Source organism: Chiloscyllium punctatum, chromosome 11 (genome assembly GCF_047496795.1).
Source record: "Chiloscyllium punctatum isolate Juve2018m chromosome 11, sChiPun1.3, whole genome shotgun sequence".
Taxonomy (NCBI): Eukaryota; Metazoa; Chordata; class Chondrichthyes; order Orectolobiformes; family Hemiscylliidae; genus Chiloscyllium; species Chiloscyllium punctatum.
Genome location: NC_092749.1, coordinates 67,539,364 through 67,554,845, shown reverse-complemented (window position 1 = coordinate 67,554,845; position 15,482 = coordinate 67,539,364). Strand labels below are relative to the sequence as shown.

Below are 15,482 nucleotides of genomic sequence, written 5' to 3'. Positions count from 1 at the left end.
TTGCTATTATTTCTTATTTAGGAAAGAAAGCAGCCTTCTTTCCAACCTGAAGATGTGTGAACAATTGACTCTCCTCAGAATTTGCAAGCCTTAGATGGTTAAGGTACCCTTTGGCTAGAAAATAAGTATAAATTTTTAAACTTAAAACAGTGACAGACATTTATATATGGCTAGTAAAGTAGTGGTAAGATTGCTCCTTCGGTGTTTAGAGGTCTACACAACAAGTTTGGAGCTGAGTTAAATCAAACTTAAGGCACCAGGAGAATTGTAAAGCCCAAGAATGAGTGGTGTGGGGTTAGGGAGAAGGTAAAAAGTTCAAAATTGTCAAACATGACCATTGTGTCAGTGCATGAAGGTAACCTGAAGACAGGTCCTTATCATCTTATGTTAATACATTTATCTGAAGTGATTATATCAGAAATTTAAAATTGATGCTTCCCAAAATGGGTTTTCTGGGATTCAAGAAACCTGTTAGTGAAACAAATGGGAAGAAAAAAAAACAATCATCATTCTTAATGCCAGTTGCTTAAATTTCTGATTTCTCTCAATACAAATATGGGCTCAGTCACTTTCATAGTTTCTGCTGATCAATGTTTTGCTGAGAGATTTTATACAGACGCATGTGTTGCAGACGTTTGGAAGCTTTTGAATTGGCAGTATCAGGATGGTGAGAGTGTACCATAAACGTTTTCAATTAGACATTGGATAAAAAAGTTGATCACCGTACATGACAGTGAAGTGAAGAGTGGTGGGAGCTGCAAGTTCATTTGAGAGTGGCAGATGTGCACAAGAGAGAAAAGAATATAGAATAGCAGAGAGAACAGCATTAGAACAGTGGCAATGACAACAGAGAGGTCCAGGCCACAAAAGGCACGAGCAACATAATTGAATCTACAGACAGAAGATCAGTTTCTTTCTTTAATTCATGAAAGGGATGTGGGTGTCACTGGCAAGGCCAGTATTTACTGTTACCTAAGCAGTTCTAAAGGAAGTGATGTTTTCTTGAACCCCAGTGGTCCATATGGTGCAGGGACACCCACAGTGCTGTTACAGAGGGAGTAAGAGATTTTAATTCATTCAGAGTAAAGAAATGATGATATTCCAAATCAGAATTCTGTCTGGCTTAGAAGAGAACTTGTAGATAGTGATGTTCTTGTTGTGTGTTTCCCTTGTTTTTCTAAATAGTAGAGGTTGTGGATTTGGGAGACACTGCCAAAGTAATTTTGGGGATTTGCTGTAGATAGCACACATTGTAGTCATTGTCTGTCAGTGATGAAGTAAATGAATGGTTGCGTGGTGAATGAGTGAAGCAAATGCTTTACTCTACCTGGATGGTGTTGAGTTTCTTGAGTGTTGTTGGAGCTGCACTAACCCACTCAAGAGGTGAGTATTCGATCACATGCTTGACTTCGCCCTTATTGGCATGTTTTGAGGAGTCAAGAGGTGAGTCACTTTGTGCAGAATACTTGCTCTGACAAGCACTTGTAGCCACTGTACTTATATGGTTGGTCCAGTTATGGTTCTGGTCAATGTTGAATTCCAATGTTTTGATGATGGCTGACTTGATATTTGTGGGGAATAGTCATTAAATTTTCTTATACTGGAGATAGTCATTCCTCCATTTTGCAAGGACCACTGATGTGCCACATGGTCAAATACTGTCTTGATATCAAAGACAGTCATTGTCACCACAAGTCTGGCATTGAGGTCTGCTGCACATGAGCCTGGTGGAACCCAAACCAAGACTCAAAGAGTGGATGAACACATGACATATATTTCATTTCATTGCTGTGATTGACAGTAGACCAAAGAGATAGTTGTTGGCTGAATTAGATTTGTCCTGCACCTTGTGGACAAGCCACATGTGGACAAGTTTTTACTCTAGCAGTTGATGATATAACTGCTGAAATTGCTTGGTTAGAGGTGCTAGTTCAGGAGCACAAATTTTAGGCTGAGATGTTAAGATTGAACATTTCCACATGTTAAATTGTCAATTTGGTTCTACACATGTCCATCACCCCCAGTCAACACATCCTACTCGGAACTTGTGTTTCTGATACTGGTTTGATTGTTGCATTTTGTTTGACTTCTATCTCATTTCAATGGGTGCTTCAATTCACTTCTTGACCCAGAGTTTTACTGAGTTGTGTAAGGGTACAGGTTGTTCCCCAGAAACAGTATGTCTCCATGGAATGGGGGTTTTAACCCACCACTGTAACTTAAGTGAAGTTAAGCCCAACCCATAAATATCGATAAATCTTCTCAGAGAAGGCATGAATTATGGAGGAGCCCCTTGCAACTAAAACATTCTTGTCACCTGATCCTGGAATTCTTTCAATGACAAGTTATCAAATGCAAAGTAATTATTCTTTCAATTTCAATAATTGGGTGATGCACAGTAAGCTAGGTATGGTTTATGGCAGTATTTGGTATCTCTAGAGTAATAATAACCACCATTTCGACTGGGACAACACATCTATCCTGGGACAGGCTCAGCAAAGACATGCCAGAGAATTCCTAGAGGCCTTGCACTCCAACCACAACGCCATAAACAAACACATAGATCTAGATGCCATCTATCAACTCCTCAGAAAACGAACAGGAAATGACATCACCACAAACCCCAGGAACCCCATCCAGGAGAAAGATATAAATAGAAAGCAGGAGACAACAGCTTCACTTCACTTGGAGGTCGCCACTGATGATATTACCTAACCAGGTAATGAAACATCTGGATATCAAACCTACAGCTCAGTGAGCAAACCTACACCCTAAACCTCAACCTGAGCTACAAACCTTCACAAACCTTGCTAGAATAATAATGTTTTGTGTAGAAGTCCAGAGTCCTTTAAACTGTGAAAAACAATCTTCAGAGTTTTTACTAACTGAGAAAAAAAAGTCCAGCCTACTCCCAGACTGTTATGATTGACAGGACATCTGGTGTGGTTTATAAAAATACTGCCACTTAGAGTCACAGAGTCATAGAGATATACAGCACGGAAACACTTCAGTCCAACTCTTCTATGCTGACCAGATACCCTGAATAAATCTGGTCCCATTTGCTTGCATTTGGCCCATATCCCTCTAAACCCTTCCTATTCATATAGCCATCCAGATGTCTTCTAAATGTTGTAACTTTACCCGCCTCCACCACTTCCTCTGGCAGCTAGTTCCATACACACACCACCTTCTGTATGAAAAAGATGCCCCTTATGTCCCTTTTAAATCTTTCCCCTATCATCTTAAACCTATACCCTCTAGTTTTGGACTCCCCCACCCTGGGGAAAAGACCTTGTCTACTTATCCTATCCATGCCCCTCATGATTTTATAAGCCTTTATACGTTCAATCCTCAGCCTTCGATGCTCCAGGGAAAACAGCCCCAGTCTGTCAAACCTCTCCCTGCAGCTCAAACACTCTAACTTTTGCAACATCCTTGTAAATCTTTTCTGAATCTTTTCAAGTTTCACAACATCCTTCCTACAGCAGCAGGATCAGAATTGCATGCAGTATTCCAAAAGTGACCTAACCAATGACCTCCCAATTCCTTTACTCAATGGACTGACCAATAAGGCAAGCTTACCAAATGCCTTCTTCATTATCCTTTCTACCAGGGACTCCATTTTCAAGGAATATGAACCTGCACTCCAAGGTCTCTTTGTTCATCAACACTCCACAGGACCTTACCATTAAGTGTATAAGTCCTGCCTTGATTTGCCTTTTCAATATACAGCATCTCACATTTATCTAAATTAAACTCCTAATTTTTCACCTCCAATATTTGTCATTGTTTACATTTCCCAGAGTTTGCAATTAAAGCTGAGCCCATAATGATTATTTGCCAAACTTTCAACAGGTATAGAACCTTTTATCTCAGCAGGTGGCTGTGTTCACATTTTACTTAATAATGTTAAGAGTTTTTTTGAAGGATCATATACCTTTGATATGGTTATTATCATAGACATTTGTTTTTACAAGATTGACCATTTTACATTTTGATTGTGTTCTGTGAATGAGCTTTTTATCAGTATGTGTGACAGGCATGAAGGGACATGTGGAGTGTGTGGTGCTATATGTCATGATCACATATCCTGGAATTAACTGGAATAATTAGCAGAGATTCACTGCCACCTTTATGGTATTCATCGAATTTATTGGTAACGAGTAGAGAAGACTGTCCAAACAATGTCATCAGCAAGAAAAAAACAGAATAGATTTATTTCATAATACTTAATAGCTAGTTACATTGCACCTAAGATGCAGGAGAACCCATTACAATACTTAAATGGAAATACACATTAATGCTGCTGAAACATTCTAGTGTACAACTTAGGGACAACTTAAAAACAACTTAAACTCTTTCCAGAAACAGTCCATTATGATAAAGGATTCTGGGTAATCCAAGATGGAAGATGGGAAAAATTTCTAGCTGTAACAGCTGCTCCTTTTTTGAGGTATTTTTGGTGTTGGAGGTGATTTCCTCAAATTCCAGGAGTAGCAATTACTGTTTTAAAGGTTGTTGCATTGTTTTAGAACTTTGAGAAAAAAAAAGTCAAAACAACAGCACTTTCAAAAAGGAGAGGAACAGCCAAAGAAAGCACATGGTAGAAGTCAGTGCAGGAGGGAGAGAGAGAGAGAGAGAAAAAAAAAGAAACCCACATTGCTAACTGACAGAGCAGTGAACCTGCACAGTTGCTACCTTTGCTGTTTGAATTCATGTATTGCTGGACTTTGGAAAGCATCTGGGAAAATTAACAAACAGTAAAATTCACAACTGGTCTTGGAAGAACCTGTTTGGGAGAGGTCACAGCACAGAAACAGGTAAGTGAATATTTTAATCATGCCTTACAGCAAGTCTGCAGTAGTGAGTAGTGTGGGTTCTTTCTATATGTTTTATATGTTTTATTGAGATATGTCATATGATTAAACTTAAAATATAAGCCATAAGTATTAATTTAACCTGGAGCAGTGTTTTACAGAGGAATAAGATAGTGCTATTTTCTGGGTCTGTAGATTAAAAGAAGAAAAAATGGCCTTTAGTAGAATGATATGTTTCTTTTGTTGGATGTGGGAGCTTAGAGAGAGTTTACAGGTTATTGAGGATTATATCTGCAATAAATTATGTTGGTTGCGAATCCTATTGGATTGAATGGATCGGCTGGAGAGACATAGGCAATGAGGAATTTACAAGAACAAGGGCATTTGATAGATGGCAGTTATAGGAAGAGGGAAAGGTCTCAGATGCAGTCACATAGATGGGTTAACTCTAGGAAAGGTAAGAGGTAGGCAAGTAGTGCAGGAGTCTTCTGTGGCTATCCCCATTTCACACAAGTATGTTGTTTTGGAAAATGTAGGAGGTGATAGATTCTCAGGGGAATGTAGCATGAACAGCCAAGTTTCTGGTATTGAGACTGGTCCTAATACAATGAGAGGTACGTAGGGTTCCAAGAGATCGATCGTGTTAGGGGACTCTCTAGTCCGAGGTACAGACAGAAGTTTCTGTGGCCAGCAGTGAAAAAGCAGAATGGTGTGTTGCTTCCCTGGTGCCAGGATGAAGGATGTTTCAGAGAAGGTGCAGAATGTTCTCAAGGGGGAGAAGGGCCAGTTGGTGGTCATTGTACACAATGGAACCAATGACATAGGAAGGGAAAAGCTTGAGATTCTGAAGGCAGATTACAGAGAGTTAGGCATGAATTTATAAAGGAGGTCCTCGAGAGTAGTAATATCTGGATTACTCCTGGTGCTACGAGCTATTGAGGGCAGGAATAGGAGGATAGAGCAGATAAATGCATGATTGAGTATGGTAGAAGGATTCACATTTTTGGATCATTGGAAGCTCTTTGGGCAAGAAGGACGGATTGCACATAAATTGGAAGGGGACTAATTTACTGGCAGGGAGATTTGCAAGAGCTGCTCGGGAGGATTTAAACTAGTAAGGTGGTGGGGTGGGATCCAGGGAGCTAGTGAAGAAAGAGATCAATTTGAGACTGGTACAATTGAGAACAAAGGGAAATCAAACAGTCAGGGTAGGCAGGGACAAAGCAGAGAACAAGGTAAGTGCATTTATTTCTATGCAAGAGACCTAACAGGGAAGGCAGATGAACTCGGGGCATGGTTAGGAACATGGGACTGGGATATCATAGCAATTACAGAAACATGGCTCATGGATGGACTGGACTGGCAACTTAATGTTCCAGGATACAAATGATGCAGGAAGTACAGAAAGGGAGGCAAGAGAGGAGGGGGAGTGGCATTTTTGATACGGGATAGCATTACAGCTGTACTGAGGGAGGATATTCCTGGAAAACATCCAGGGAAGTTATTTGGGTTGAACTGAGAAAGGAGAAAGGGATGATCACCTTACTGGGATTGTATTATAGACCCACTAATAGTCAGAGGGAAATTGAGAAACAAATTTGTTAGGAGATATCAGTTATCTGTAAGAATAATAGGGTGGTTATGGTACGGGATTTTAACTTTCCAAACACAGAATGGGACTGTCATAGTGTTAAGGGTTTAGATGGAGAGGAATTTGTTAAGTGCGTACAGAAAGGTTTCTGATTCAGTGTGTGAATGTACCTACTAGAGAAGGTGCAAAAGAAGGGCAGGTGGCTGAGGTGGAGGTGGGTACTGCAGATGCTGGAGATTAGAGTCAAGATTAGAGTGGTGCTGGAAAAGCACAGCAGGACAGGCAGCATCTGAGGAGCAGGGAAATCGATGTTTTGAGCAAAAGCTCTTCATCTGGAATGAAGCCAGGTGACTGAGGTGTCAGTGGGGGAGCACTCTGGGTCCAGCGACCATAATTCAATTAGCTTTAAAATACTGATGGAAAAGGATAGATCAGATCTAAAAGTTGAAGTCCTAAATTGTAGGATGGCCAATTTTGATTTTATTAGGCAAGAACTTTCAAAAGCCGATTTGGGGCAGATGTTCGCAGGTCAAGGGACGGCTGAAAAATGGGAAGCCTTCAGAAATGAATTACGAGAGTCCAGAAAAAGTATATTCCTGTTCGGGTGAAAGGAAATACTGGTAGGTATAGGGAATGCTGGATGACTAAAGAAATTGAAGGTTTGGTTAAGAAAAAGAAGGAAGCATATGTCAGGTAAAGACCAGATAGATCGGGTGAATCCTTAGCAGAGTATAAAGGCAGTAGGGAGGGCAAAAGAGAACATGATATAGTCTTGGCAAATAGAATCAAGGAGAATTCAAAGGGTTTTTACAAATACAGTAAGGACAAAAGCGTAACTAGGGAGAGAATAGGATCCTTCAAAGATCATCAAGGCAGCCTTTGCGTGGAGTCACAGGAGATGGGGCAGATACTAAATGAGTGTTTTGCATCAATATTTACAGTGGAAAAGGATATGAAAGATATAGAATGTAGGGAAATAGATAGTGACATCTTGAAAAATGTCCAGATTACAGAGGAGGAAGTGCTGGATGTCTTGAAATGCATAAAAGTGAATAAATTCCCAGGACCTGATCAGGTGTACCCTAGAACTCTGTGGGAAGCTAAAGAAGTGATTACTGCGCCTCTTACTAAGATATTTGCATCATCGATAGTCACAGTAAGGTGCTGAAAGACTGGAGGTTGGCTAATGTGGTGCCACTGTTTAAGAAGGGTGGTAAGGACAAGCCAGGGAACTATAGATCAGTGAGCCTGATATCGGAGGTCGGCAAGTTGCTGGAGGGAATCCTGAGGGACAGGAAGTACATCTATTTGGAAAGGCATGGACTGATTAGGGAGAGAGTCACCATGACTTTGTGTGTGTAAAATCATGTCTCACAAACTTGATTGAGTTTTTTTTAAAAAGGAGCAAAGAGGATTGATGAGGGCAGAGCAGAAGCTGTGATCTACATGGACTTCAGGAAAGCATTCAACAAGGTTCCCCATGGGAGATTGGTTAGCAAGGTTAGATCTCATGGAATACAGGGAGAACTAGCCATTTGGATACAGAACTGGCTCAAAGGTAGAAGACAAATGGTTGTGATGGAGGGTTGTTTTTCAGACCGGAGGCCTGTGACCAGTGAAGTGCCACAAGGATCTGTGCTGGGTTCACTACTTTTCATCATTTATATAAATGATTTCGATGTGAGCATAGGAGATATAGTTAGTAAGTTTGCAGATGGCACCAAAATTGGAGGTGTAAGTGGACAGCAAAGAAGGTTACCTCTGATTACAACAGGAAGTTGATCAGATGGGCCAATGGACTGAGAAGTGGCAGATGGAGTTTAATTCAGATAAATGCGACGTGCTACATTTTGAGAAAGCAAATCTTAGCAGGACTTACACACTTAATGGTAAGGTCCTAGGGAATGTTGCTGAACAAAGAGACCTTGGAGTGCAGTTTCATAACTCCTTGAAAGTGGAGTCGCAGGTAGATAGGACAGTGAAGAAGGTGTTTGGTATGCTTTCCTTTATTGGCAGAGTATTGAGTACAGGAGTTGGGAGGTCATGTTGCAGCTGTACAGGACATTGGTAAGGTCACTTTTGGAATATTGTGTGCAATTCTGGTTTTCTTCCTATCGGAAAGATGTTGTGAAACTTGAAAGGGCTCAGAAAAGATTTACAAGGATGTTGCCAGGGTTGGAGGATTTGAGCTATAGGGAGAGGCAGAACAGGGTGTGGCTGTTTTCCCTGGAGCATCGGAGGCTGAGCGGTGACGCAATAGAGGTTTATAAAATCATGAGGGGTATGGATAGGGTAAATAGAGAAAGTCTTTTCCCTGGGATGAGGGAGTCCAGAACTAGAGGGCAAAAGTTTAGGGAAAGATATAAAAGAGACCTAAGGGGTAACTTTCATGCAGAAGGTGGTGCGTGTATGGAATGAGCTGCCAGAGGAAGTGGTGGAGGCTGGCACAATTGCAACATGTAAAAGGCATCTGGATAGGTAAATGAATAGGAAGGCTTTGGGGAGAAACTGGCCAGGTGGGACCAGATCGGGTTGAGATATCTGGTCAGCATAGACGAGTTGGACCAAAGGGTCTGTTTCTGTGCTGTACATCTCTATTACTCTATGTCCTGATGGGCAGAGTTTACCTTATAGTGTTGGCTAACCCTTTCATGTATTGACTCAGAAAATGGTGGGGGTTAAGATGGGTGATGTTTGAGGGTTTGAGGGTCAGGGCCAACATTCATCCTCAAAACTGGGCTGATGTCTCAGTAAAGAGAGATGATGTTCCAATCTGCAGGCCTTACATGCCTCATATTCTGTCTCAGGCCTGCCTTTGGATTTTGTGTTCACTCTGTCCCTGTCAGCCCAACATGGAAATTTGGCAAGCAGGAGCTGGTTAAAGGGAGCCAGGTCAGGATGTTCCCCAATTCAACCTCTGCACCTCCCCCACAAATGTCTGGCCCCTGTTCTCAAGTTTCACAGTGGAGCACCAACCTGAAGAATAATGAAACAGATGCTCAGCCCTGATCTTTAAAATATTACAAGTTAAGGATAAAGTACAGAAGGAATGTTTCCCATCTAGAATGACTTATAGACCTCTGTTATAATATCCGATTGTCTTTTAATAAATTCTAAGATTTTGCCTGCAGTGACTTAATTGCAATTCCAATCTAATTACTGACTGCATCTTGATCAGTCCTAAATTTACCTTTTACCTGTTTGAATCTGACTTAATTTCATGGCACACCCTAAATAAACACTCAGGTTTACCTTTCCTACATTGTTTAATAATGTATTACCTTCCATAAAGTTTATTTTCATTTATCAAATGTCAAGAAGTGTTGTAAGGTAGATTTTATTCATTCTCTCTCATTTCAGTCCATGGTTGCATAAATGCAGAAGAAACGGTTGGATTAATTTTATATGTACACAGAATGATAAGGAACTGCAACACCAGTCCAGATAGAATGAAAATTCACAGAGTACTTCCTTTAGCACTATCGTCTTTGTTGTGGAGGTCAATAGAATGAACACCAAAACTAATGGTTTAAAGAGACATCTTCTTCTTTAGTAGAAAAAGAGTTTAAAAAATCTGACTGACAATTGATTAAACTCATTGCACTTGTGGTTGACAGGTTGGATGTTGGTCTCTGCAGGAATCATGTTAAAGTATAGCCCCACATGCCAACAGCATGCAAGCTGCATGGCTTATTGCCAAGACTTCTGCAGATGCACTGCCATACTCCAAATATAAATATTTCCAGGTGCCTTGTGGGATATCCTGTTGTGAAAGGATTTGGGATATTCTAATCATTTCATTTTTCTATATCAAGGCGGGGACATCCTACTTACTTCTTTTCTCACAATTGGAAAGGCTATACTTGCCATATGTGAGGCACTTTGGGGCAAAAATTGCATAATCCTAAAACAAAAGCCTGTACTTCATACAGGTATATTTTGTCAGAAGCATTCAAAAATTCATTGCACAGTGGCTTTACTTTGAGAAACTCATAGGAATAGTATAAAATGGTGAAAAACAGATTTTGAATTTCTTCAATGCAATTTCTTGAATTTCTTCTTGATGCAGGAAGTCAACAGGACAAGAGGAAATGTGAATCCACAGGGAACCAGAACTCCTATTTCCCCCTCATTCTACAATCTCTTCTGATTTAAAAGCTGCATATGGTGTAAACTCATCTGCCTTTTTGTTCCTCCTGTGACTACTATTTTTCAATCAACCAGCTCAGAGATGTTATTACACACCTTTGTAGCTGGTGGGACTTGAACCTGGGTCTCCCTTTGCATGGGGAGGGACAGTACCACTGCACCAATCCCATGACTGCTACCCTACCTTCTACTTTTCTCCTTTGGATGTATAATCTGGCTAGGTGGTGCTGAAGGAGGTGCAGATAAATAGGAAAAAAGAAGCTGATACTTCTGATAAACTGTTACTTGACCATGTAGGTAGACAGTGGACTGATACTGCCATTGCATGTAATATGGATATGACATCTGGATCCAAAGGACTGGATTTTCCAAGGCCTGCAGGAGTGGGTTTGGAGGTGGGAAGGATTGAAAACTCAACTGAGAGGTTGGGAATAGTGTGGCCATTGCCAGCATGGCATTTAACAGTGGCAAGGCAGTTGACAAACTGCCCTTCCACCCAGATGTCAATTTTGCCACTTTACTGGCAGTGAAGTGCCTTCAATAGTTCTTCAACACCTCTGGTGAATGCTCTAGTGAACACTGACATTCTCCCTGTAGGCTTGGGGATCCTCAAAATCAGGAACTCTGTGGTTCATGACAGGGCTCATGCAAGGCCACTTCCATTGCAGCAACAACCCGTGCTCACAAACCACCATCCTCTCCCTGCCTTGGGGCCTCCCTGACTGCCCACAGTGACAGCTGACCTGACTTACCTTTCTGTGAACTCTGCCTCTGTTGTTGAGGCTCCAGTTGAATGCAGTCCAGCTAAGACCTCCAATCCCATTTCAACTTTTTAAAAAATCATTCATGGGGTGTGGGCATCTCCAGTTAGGCCATCATTGATTGACCATCCCGAATTGCCCAGAGGGCAGTTAAGAAATAACCGTATTGCAGTGGGTCTGGTGTCACATATAGGCCTAGTCATGTGACTATATGACTGCACCATCATTTCTCCAGGCACTTCAGCTGAAACTGAAGAAATGCCAGGCTTACTTCTGAGATATCCACATCACAGATTCCACTCTAAAATCAATTCAGCAACTGCAATATTTCCTACAGTGGAAGGTTAGATTGAAGCCAACCAAGATCAGTTTGTTTGCAATGCAGACTGAGATTGCTGTCTTTGTGACAGTGGACCTCAATGCTCAGAAAAGTTTCCAGGTTTTTGCTTTAGTGCAACAAACCTTCTTCCAAATACATTGCTAGGATTTCTGAAGCATTTCGCTGTGGGAAGGAGAGTGCCAGTGACACAGTTGGGCATTAGCCTCTTGTCTTGTCTTCATGACAGCACTTTTCCTTGTCTCACTGTTACTCTATCAAGACCCAGCACATCCACATTTCAGCTGCAAACTTGAATTAACAGTGCAAAATACCAAGTAGTTCTCCTAAGTCAGCAGAGCAGCAGAAATCAACCAACAACCAGTTTTCGTGGGCCGACGGTCTCTTTAAGTAGCATTAATGGGAGGTCCTTCATGTAGCTCAAAATTAGAGAGGTATTAGTTGGTGCTTGGGAGTTGAATATGGCAGTGGCATCAGATCAGCATTGCAGGCTGTCTGATATCAGGGTCTGCAAGTTTTCTGGGTATGTCAAGCAACCACACTGACATCCTGGATGATACAATGCCCAGCATGACCCACAGCAAGAATAGTGGATATCAATGTGTGCACAAAATGGCATCCCTAGTTCTAATCAACCTGTCACTCAGAGCCAGAACTTGCTGCAAAATACTGTACGACTTCTAAATCTGAATTATGGACAGGTAAAACTTAGTCCAACATATTCAACATCCAGATTAAGATTGAGAGAAAATGAATTCAAGCTTTGGTATCATAAAACCAATGGCCACCCTGAATGGGTGTAAATTAAGTTTGCACTTTTTCTTTTTCCTGTCCCTTTGATCTTGAAATATGTTTTGTTTTTCAGTCAAAAGCTGAAGGCTTGTAAACTTCTCAGACTATGGATCTCATCATTTTAAATTTTTGCTTTGCTAGGACAGGTCAGAGAATGCTAAACTTCTGCTTTAAATAACACAATCTAATCCAAAATGGGAACAAGGGTGACTTTATATTTTTGATTATTCAGACAGATGGACACTGTATCATTTGATTTTCCTAAACTTATCAATTTGGAATGGAATACACAATCCTCAATAATAATAGTTGTATATATTTTATTTGTTATTTTAATATTTACCTGCAAGTCTCCACTTTATCATTTGTCTTACTGTGATTTAGTTATGATCACAGTAAATATTTCTTTGAAGTAATGAATCAGCAGAGTGGAATGTACTGGGGAACTAGCCCCATATGACCGATGAAATTTATGAATACGTGATTATTGAGTTAGACCAGTACTGAGATGGAAATTATCGTACACTTCTCCATGGCTCTTAATTTGTTTATTCACAAGCAATGGTCCACTGAATTTTCAAAATTATCTTAGTAATCCTTTTAGACTGCTAATCACTTGTGAGGAAGAATGCATTACCTCGCATTCATGCTCACAGCCAAAATTTAGCAAGATTTTATTATTAGCAAAAGTTCTAAGGCTTAGAGCATGTAAATGATTAAATAACAATTATAGCAGTTGGCCAACTCTAATTATGCTACATGATTCATACTTTCCAAACTGTTTGCTTTTGGTATTTTACATACTCAATGCATTTCTATGAATTCCCAATCTTTAACCATTTAATAAAAAACTAATTTTGCTATAATTTCAATTTTCTAGTAATTTTTAAACTCATGCTTAATTTAATATGATCACAAAGATATGTAAAATAGCACATTTTGAAAATAATTAATTAGATGAATCACGTAAAGTAAATCAAAGAATCATGTCTGGAAATTGTTGTCTTTATACTTTGAAGAGTTTCAAATACTTATCTTCCATCACTTTTGTATATGTCATTTATAAGACCACGCAAAAACAAAACTTAGGATAATTCCTTTACATAGGAGCATAGGAATATGAGTAGGTTATCTGTCCCTCAAACCTGTTCTGCCATTCAATTAGATTATGGCTGATCTGTGGCCTAACTCCATATACCCACATTTGGCCCATAGCCCTGAATACCTTTTGCTTAACAATATATTATCTAACTCAGCAATAAATTAACAACTGATCCAGCATCCACTGCCATTTGTGGAAGAGAGTTCCAAACATCTACCACCCTTGGTATGTAGAAGAGCTTCTTAACATCTCTCCTGAATGGTCTAACCCTAATTTTCAGACTATGCCCTCTAGTTCTAGAATCCTAAACCATTGGAAATAGTTTATCTTCATCTATCCTGTCTTTTCCTGTTAATATCAAGAAGACTTTGATCAGATCCGCCCCGAACTTTCTAAATGAAAAATAAAGGACTAATTTGTAGAGTACAAATAGAATGCAGTAAATATACAGATCATCATTTAGACATGAAATACTCCACTGGAAACATTGGTGGAAATGACATCCGTTATCACATTTAAAAGGGACATGGATAAAGATTTGAAAAATAAAAATATAATAGGACATGGGGAAAGCGTAGATGGGTTGCTGGGACAAATTACCTCTGTGCTTTAGAATTCTATGATTACATAGAGGGAAATTGTGACTTCCCCTCTGTCAACATCACTTTATAATGAGAAAGTGAGGACTGCAGATGCTGGACATCAGAGTCGAGAGTGTGGTGCTGAAAAGCACAGCAGGTCAGGAAAGATCCGAGGAGCAGGAGAATTGACATTTCGGGCAAAAGCCCTTCATCGGGAATGGCATTCCCGATGAAAGGCTTTTGCCTGAAACTTCGATTCTCTTGCTTCGTGGATGCTGCTTGACCTGCTGTGCTTTTCCAGCACCACACTCTCGACCCCAACATCACTTTAAACGCCAGCCCTTCTAAATATCCAGGGGAAAACTGGCTGATGAAAAGATATACTCCTCATGAGACAGTTGGGATGGAGTACAGATTCTTACTTAACCCTCTCCCAATTAAGAGCCCATCAGACAGGACAAATCTTCACTAAAAGACCATCAGGAAGTCAAATACAGATCACTAATCGGCCATTACGGAACAAGTATTTTACTGGCCCACTTCTGAATCTTATGCACACCACCAATAAACTGATCAGATGGCCCACTCTCTCCTTAAATTACATGTACAAAGGTTTTATTTTCAACAATTATACTTATTGTTTTTATTCAGGCATGTACATTACCTACTTAGTGACCATCCCAATAACCTCAAAGTAACAGCAAGTTCCCAAAGTTGAAATACAAATATGAGGTCCTTTTAAAACAATTTGACTGTTTTTGCTGTTGATGGAACTGCCAGTGGGATTGAATCAGGGTAAGGGTTCACATCAGTCTTTTCTGATTCCAGCAGTGAGGTTGGTGGTGCACTTACATCTTGCTGTCTGAGTCAGCATTCATTCTCCCATTTCCAACTACATGAGAAAACAACTCCTCCCTTTTCAGAGAAGCCATGTGGTGACAAATTGTGCTTATTAATGCCTTTTTTTTAAATTCCATGAGTACAGTTGTAGAGCAAATCATGGCAAATACCAATTGATGCAGTTGGAAAACGAAATGGAAGGGACGAGGCAACGTAGACTATCTCTTTGTGCTCGAGCTATTGATGAAGAACCACCACAATTCCGCATTCACCAGATGTTCCATAGGTTATTTACCCTCTGACATTGATTGTCACAATATTCTTATGTTTAAAAAGATATCTAAACTTCAAGTTTATAGTGGAAAGAACAATTCAGCAAGGTTTCATGTTTTTCAGATTTTACATAGGCAATGACTAAAAAATGTTACTATTGACTAAATGTTTTTATTTTTGTTGGCAACCAGTACATTTAACTAACAAGAAGTTAGTGCTCAGGTGACATGTAGCTCCCA

At 40.1% G+C, this 15,482-nt stretch overlaps 1 long non-coding RNA gene across 1 annotated transcript in view; it reads left to right on the top strand.

Annotated features, from left to right (window-relative positions):
* The window catches only part of LOC140483064 (uncharacterized), a 147,598-nt gene that overhangs the window by 121,257 nt on the left and 10,859 nt on the right, over nt 1–15,482 (top strand). Inside the window, exon 4 of the long non-coding RNA XR_011961876.1 lies at nt 22–103. This is a non-coding gene — a long non-coding RNA (uncharacterized lncRNA). The remainder of the gene's footprint in view (nt 1–21; nt 104–15,482) is intronic.